The sequence below is a fragment of the Mesocricetus auratus genome, unplaced genomic scaffold, assembly GCF_017639785.1.
Source record: "Mesocricetus auratus isolate SY011 unplaced genomic scaffold, BCM_Maur_2.0 Super-Scaffold_100006, whole genome shotgun sequence".
Classification (NCBI taxonomy): Eukaryota; Metazoa; Chordata; class Mammalia; order Rodentia; family Cricetidae; genus Mesocricetus; species Mesocricetus auratus.
Genome location: NW_024429190.1, coordinates 106,998,438 through 107,004,717, shown reverse-complemented (window position 1 = coordinate 107,004,717; position 6,280 = coordinate 106,998,438).

Sequence of the window (6,280 nt, the reverse complement as noted above, 5' to 3'; positions counted from 1 at the left end):
TCCCCTGAATGTGGGTGTCAGTTAGGAGGCCTGGAGAGTCTATGGGGCCTCTGATAGTGAATCAGTATTTATCCCTAGTGTACAGATGGACGTTGGGAGCCCATTCCACATAGAGGGATACTCTGTCAGTCTGGACACATGGGGGAGGGCCTAGGCCCTGACTCAAATGATGTGACAGACTTTGAAGATCTCCCATGGAAGGCCTCACCCACCTGGGGAGCAGAAAGGGGTGGGATGGGGAGGTCAGTGTGGGGCAGGGGAGGAGGGGAAGGAGAGGAAACTGGGATTGAAATATAAACCAAGATTGGTTCTGATTTAAATTAAAAAGAGAGGAGGGGAAAAAAGAAAGATCTTCCTCTAGAAAATGAAATTCTTCCTCTGTATAATAAGGATGGCTGAATCCTCATTACAATTAAACAAACAAGAGAAGTTTGTGTCCATTGAAAATTTACATAAATTGCTTTTCTAACTATGGCTGGCATGAAATTGATCAGGCTTTTAAATAAATATTATCCCCAGCATCTTACTGAATACAGGTTGCCTGGGCCTGAGGACTGAAATGCTTCCTTTATAAACCAGTGCTGCAGATGATATTTGAATAGTCAAGTAGGTTATAAATAATAGGATAAGGAGAAAGAAGCATTAAGATGATTTCATCCATCACAAAGTCATCAGTAGAAAAGTGGTTTTAAACAATATATATGAGCTATTTAAAACTTATAAATGTAAATGGTTTTTAAATGTTTTATGTATTGTCATGTATGTGTGAATGAATTGGGTGAGTGTGGATATCTGTAAGTCACAGGATGAATATGGATTGTGTGGTCAGAGGGACAACCCACTTGCTACCCTGCATTATAGGGATCAAACCTAAGCAGTCAGTCTTAGGCAACAAGGGCTTTTATCATCTGAGTCATCTTACTACCCCAAAATGTAACTTCTATAACATTGTTATTCAACAATATAATTCATTGACATTAAGTAAAAATTATATTGTTTTCTTTACATTCAAGTATTTATTATATTTTTCTTGTGTAACTACTTAGACTTTGAAATAATTGAAAACCATATTTAATTTGAGCTAATTCATTTCTCCTTGGCATTGTATTTTATGTGTGTACCACCCTGTCTTAAAATGCATTTATACACTTACCAAAGTCTTACTATCTATAACTATAGATACATTTATGAACAAGAAGTAATTTTACAACTGCCAGGAGAAAAGTCAGGTTCAGAGAATCAGACTTGCAAGCTGCTTTATATTGTTGATATATATATATATAAATATTTCCATCTACCCATAGAATTTTTTAATTATAAGTCAATTATTGTCCATTTATTTAACAATGGTATAATCACCTTTTTATTCTTATGCACTAACTATTCTTCAATATTTAAAAGAATAATTTATATTTTTCATAGTTATCTGTATCTGTCTTCAGTGACAGTAATTGCTTTAGCATTCTCTGTATTATACAAGGTTTCTTATTGTTAACACATTAATTGAAGGCTGGTTTGTGGATGGTCATCATCTATGTTGAAAGACAATACTAACATTTTTAGTTATAGATCCAATAACTTTACTTTCAATACTAGAATCAAATCAGGCTTCCTTCCACAAGACAATGTTTCCACTGAGAAGAAGCAGGACTGTGAGTTCTCCAACGTAGACAACTGAGAAAACAGGTGATTTAGTCAGCATTAGCTCACTTTAGTGTATTTCTCTTCTTATAATTGTTAAATGTGAGAGGATTATCAAAATATTTTCACCTCAAATTGACATAATTCTTGTTGTTTTTAAAACAGTCTTACCTGTTTTACATCTCTCTGCCTTATAAAGTTACAGTTTGATATGTGGCATTTACAGTGAATTTCTGTGTCTGATTTGATCTGATCTGTCAGAGCCCAAGAAGAGTCTATGTGGCATGGTCTGAGTCACTCTCCCTGAAATATACATAAGTTCTATAATCTTATGCCCACTTCCTTAACTTTACTACATAATCTCACGTTATCTTTGTGCTTTTGATTTCTGATAAGTTTGACCATTATTTTACTAGACAGAAATTTCTTTACCTAGAAATCTCTAAATCACTTTCAAGTAACTCAAACTCTATTCATTTGATACCACCTTAGCATCTTTCTCCTCATACATGTAAATAATATATATACACATATATATTATTCACGTGCCACTTCCATTACATAAAATATATTTGCTGCATCTCTTACTTAGCTTCATGTAGGGAAAGATTTTTTTAAGTAATATTGGTTATTTTATCTATGTCTAAAACATCTAGATATAAATATGTGAAAAAGTCAATATGGAAAAATTTGACCACAGATTTTAAAATCATTTATATTCAAGAAAACATCTCAAAATAATCCATATTTTGTGTACTAAAATTAATAAAATTATTGCATAAAATTGTACATATGTGACATCATTCTGCCATTTAAAGTAAAAGATAGATAAAAGAGATATTACTTATGAAGAGATTTGGTTGTTCTCACAGTCAATGAAACAGGATTTCCAAGTCTCAGAGAAGACTTCCTGATGTGAAATGCTGTATGACTTTCAAATTGACTATTACCGACATATATTGCATTATTCTCAGTAAATGCATGACCCACAAAAATATGTCTTTTGACTTACCTTGCTTTTATAATCTTCAATGAGAAGGAAATTTGAAGAAACTTAGGAACCCCCATGGAGGACCTCACCCTCCCTAGGGAGTAGAGTGGGGATTGGGGTAGTTTATGGGGGGGCAGGGGTGGAGGGGAGGGAGAGGGAGCTGGGATTGACATGTGAAGCAAGCTTGTTTCTAATTTAAATTTTAAAAGATAGGAAAAAAAGAAATTTAGCGCTTTTTTTCTAGAGATGTGTCGCACCTGCTGTGCGGCCTGCATCCAAGAATGTAGCGAGGTGGTCAGGATAGATGACACAGAGACCGGTCAGTTGCTTTAAGAAAACTTTATGCTTCCCAAGTCAGCTTAGGAGAAGATTCAAGTCTGCTTAGGAGAGAGAAGTCTCTCCAAGAAAAAACGCTTCCCCTTTTTAAGGACTTCTGCCATCCATCTACATACAATCCTTTCCAGACTTCTCACCCTCCTGGCTGGTGGTTTAATCTCCAGCCCCAGAATCGGGGAGACACAGCAGGGGGGACAGGAAGAAGCATCTAGCCTTAGGGGGTGTCAAAGTCATAGTATTTCAGTGAGCAAGCCCTTATCTGAGCCCTATCAAGAGCTTTATAGCACTGAATTTTTTTCAGTAAACATTATCTCACAGCTGCCTGCTCCCAGGCCGAAGGGGAAGTGGGTTTCTGCTCAAGGTCTGGTGTCTCCACAGAGATGAGCTAAGAACCTTTTGTTGTTAGAAAAATACAACTTCAGACAATTGAATGATGAATTAAGTGAGTGATTGATAAACTATGACAAAAAAGAAATGATGGGTTAGGGAGACAATAGTAGAAAATACATGGAATGATCCGTCTCTCCTTAGTTGGGTTGTAAGCAATTCTCTTCTTAGAAATGCTTTAAGATAAATTTTCACATCTCCAATTATTAGATGTGTTTTAAAAGTAACTTATTAAACTTCCTAATTAACCATATAATTTGATATTAAATTTATTCTTTAAAATTTTTTCCTCTAGTGATTTAGATTAACGTGCCTTCATCCCAGATAGGCACTGATGACAGACCAAAGAAAAGATTCCACCAAACTTAGAGTACCAGTGTGATTATTGGAGTTACAGGTTAAAGAAGCTTGGGTGGCCCAACAGTATTTGCATTATTAGAATGCCTACCCAAGAATAGATGCTAGGTGCATAACTTTTGGGAAGCCCCATAGGTCTGAAGGTACTCAGGTTGTCTAGCCAGAGCGCTTCTTCTCAATAGCAGTTGTTGCTTCTATAACTTTTGAGGGACATTGTGAATTGTGTTACTTTCAGTGACTTCCTGAGATTTTCAATTTTTTTACTTCCTGAAACTTAGGTAGCCTCCCTCTAAGAAGGGGATCTTTCATTTTTCAAGGAGATTGCTATACATCATTCGTTTATTGATTAGAGAATGTATGCGAGTATTTATTTTGTTATTGGAAAATAATAATTTCTAATAATTGGGGTTGCGGTGGTTAGAATAAAAATATTACCATAGATTTAATTGTTTGCACACTTGGTTCCCCAGTTGGTGCCTTTGCTTGGGGAGGTCATGGAAAATAACTAATCAGGAATACAGTGTGATATTTTGGTTTATTTATATATTACGGGTAGGCAAGTTAAGACTAAGTAAGTTATCCTCTTCCCAAATATTTATCACTCCCTCATAATGAGTACATTCAAAGTCTCTTTTGTATATTTAAACAATATGATACAATTACTTCCAACTATATTCAACTAATATATAAAGTAATATTAGCAACATTCTTCCTAGGTAATCATAAATTTATTCTTCCTAGGTAAATCATAAATTTATGACCATCTACTTATATAGAATGACTAAAATAAAAAACACCAATGACAGTTTATGCGGGAGAGGATGTGGAGAGAGGGGAAACACTCCTCTACTGCTGGTGAGATTGCCAACTTGTACAGCCACTTTGGAAATCAGTATGGAGATTCCTCAGGAAAATTGGAATCAGTCTACCACAAGATCCAGAAATCCCACTCTTTAGTGATATATCCAAAAGAGGCACATTCATACAACAACGACATCTGTTCTGCTATGTTCATAGCAGCATTATTTGTAATAGCCAGAACCTGGAAGTAATGGAATATTACTCAGCTATTTAAAATCACAAAATTCTCAAGTAAATGAACAGAGCTAACAAAAGTTATCTAAAGTGAGATAACATAGATGTCAAAAGATAAATATTGTATATTTTCTCTCATATGTAGATATTAGCTTTTAATCTCTCAACATGTATGTTATACTCCAAATAACCACAGAAGTTAGAAACCAAGTAAGGTAGTGGGGGAAGGAGATGCTCTTCCAAGGAAGGGTAGAGAGAATATATTGTTATGGAAAGACAAAGAAAATAGGAGGATTAAATTGGGAGGGGATGAGAGAGAAGGGTAAAGGAAGTACTATGGGGAGGGACAACTAATAATAAAGGAATTTTAAAAATTTGATGTGGAAACCTACTTCTGTAGAAGCTCCATAAAATACATACATGTCTAAAAGGAATCTAAATGGATTACAAAATAATAGGGGAGACAATTAGATATCTTATGCTACCAAGTAAAACCTCCAGTGCCAGGAATAGGTGATATCTTGCTGAGCTGTTGGCCAAAGAGGTCCCATGGAATTCCCCAAATATCACAAGCTATTGCAATCCTACTGATTCCTCTCCATAATCTGATGGTAGGGCTCTATTCCTGAAGAGATAATACAACGTTTACTTCTATCATCAGACATGGAAGAGCTGAGCTAGTCCCCTAATTAGAAGTTTCACCTTTACTGATTAGCTGTCATGTTACTAGAATGTACTCCATGTGATATCATAAGTAAAAGGTAATCATTAATATTACCCAGTTACAAAACCTGTGACTTACAACATCGACCTGCCTGTATGACATACAAGTTTAATAGTGACACAAATGTTATGGGAGCAAACAAACACTTTGTGGTTTCATGAGACGAACCTCAAACTACAGTCAAAGGGGGTAATTTGATATGTTATGGGCCTAAGGGAAACCTACTATTATTGTTCTGATAAAGTAAAATTGCAATAAAATGACTTCTAAATGACATCTGGCTATACCCATAGATCAGTGTCTGATGTGGGAAGTCCTGTGATTATGTCAATAAAGCCCTGCTGGCCAATAGGAATCTAGATAGGTGGGACTAGGAGTCCAGGAAGACTCTGGGAAGGAAAAACACAGAGAGTCAAGATGTAACGCCATGGGGTAGGAAGCCCAGAAACTTCTCCGGTAAGAGACATACTTAGATTAACAATTATGGGGTAATTATTTAAGTCAGAGCTAGCCAGTAAGAAACAAGCAAGGCCAACAGCTTCATAATTAATATAGCCTCCTGTGTGTTTATTTGGAACTAATGCAGCTCTAGAACCAGGCTGGCGGGAAGGCTTCTCTCAAGTGTCTTGCCCAGTCCATATCAGAAAAGCTGCTCCTTGCAGCAGATAGGAGCTAACAGGGACCCACAAGTGCACAATGTGTAGAAAGTGACACACATTGGAGCATTCAGTAATAAATGGAATGTTTTGATCAAACCCCTCCCCACAAGGCTCATGGAGGTACAAGAATTGTTAGAGCCAGAGGTGATG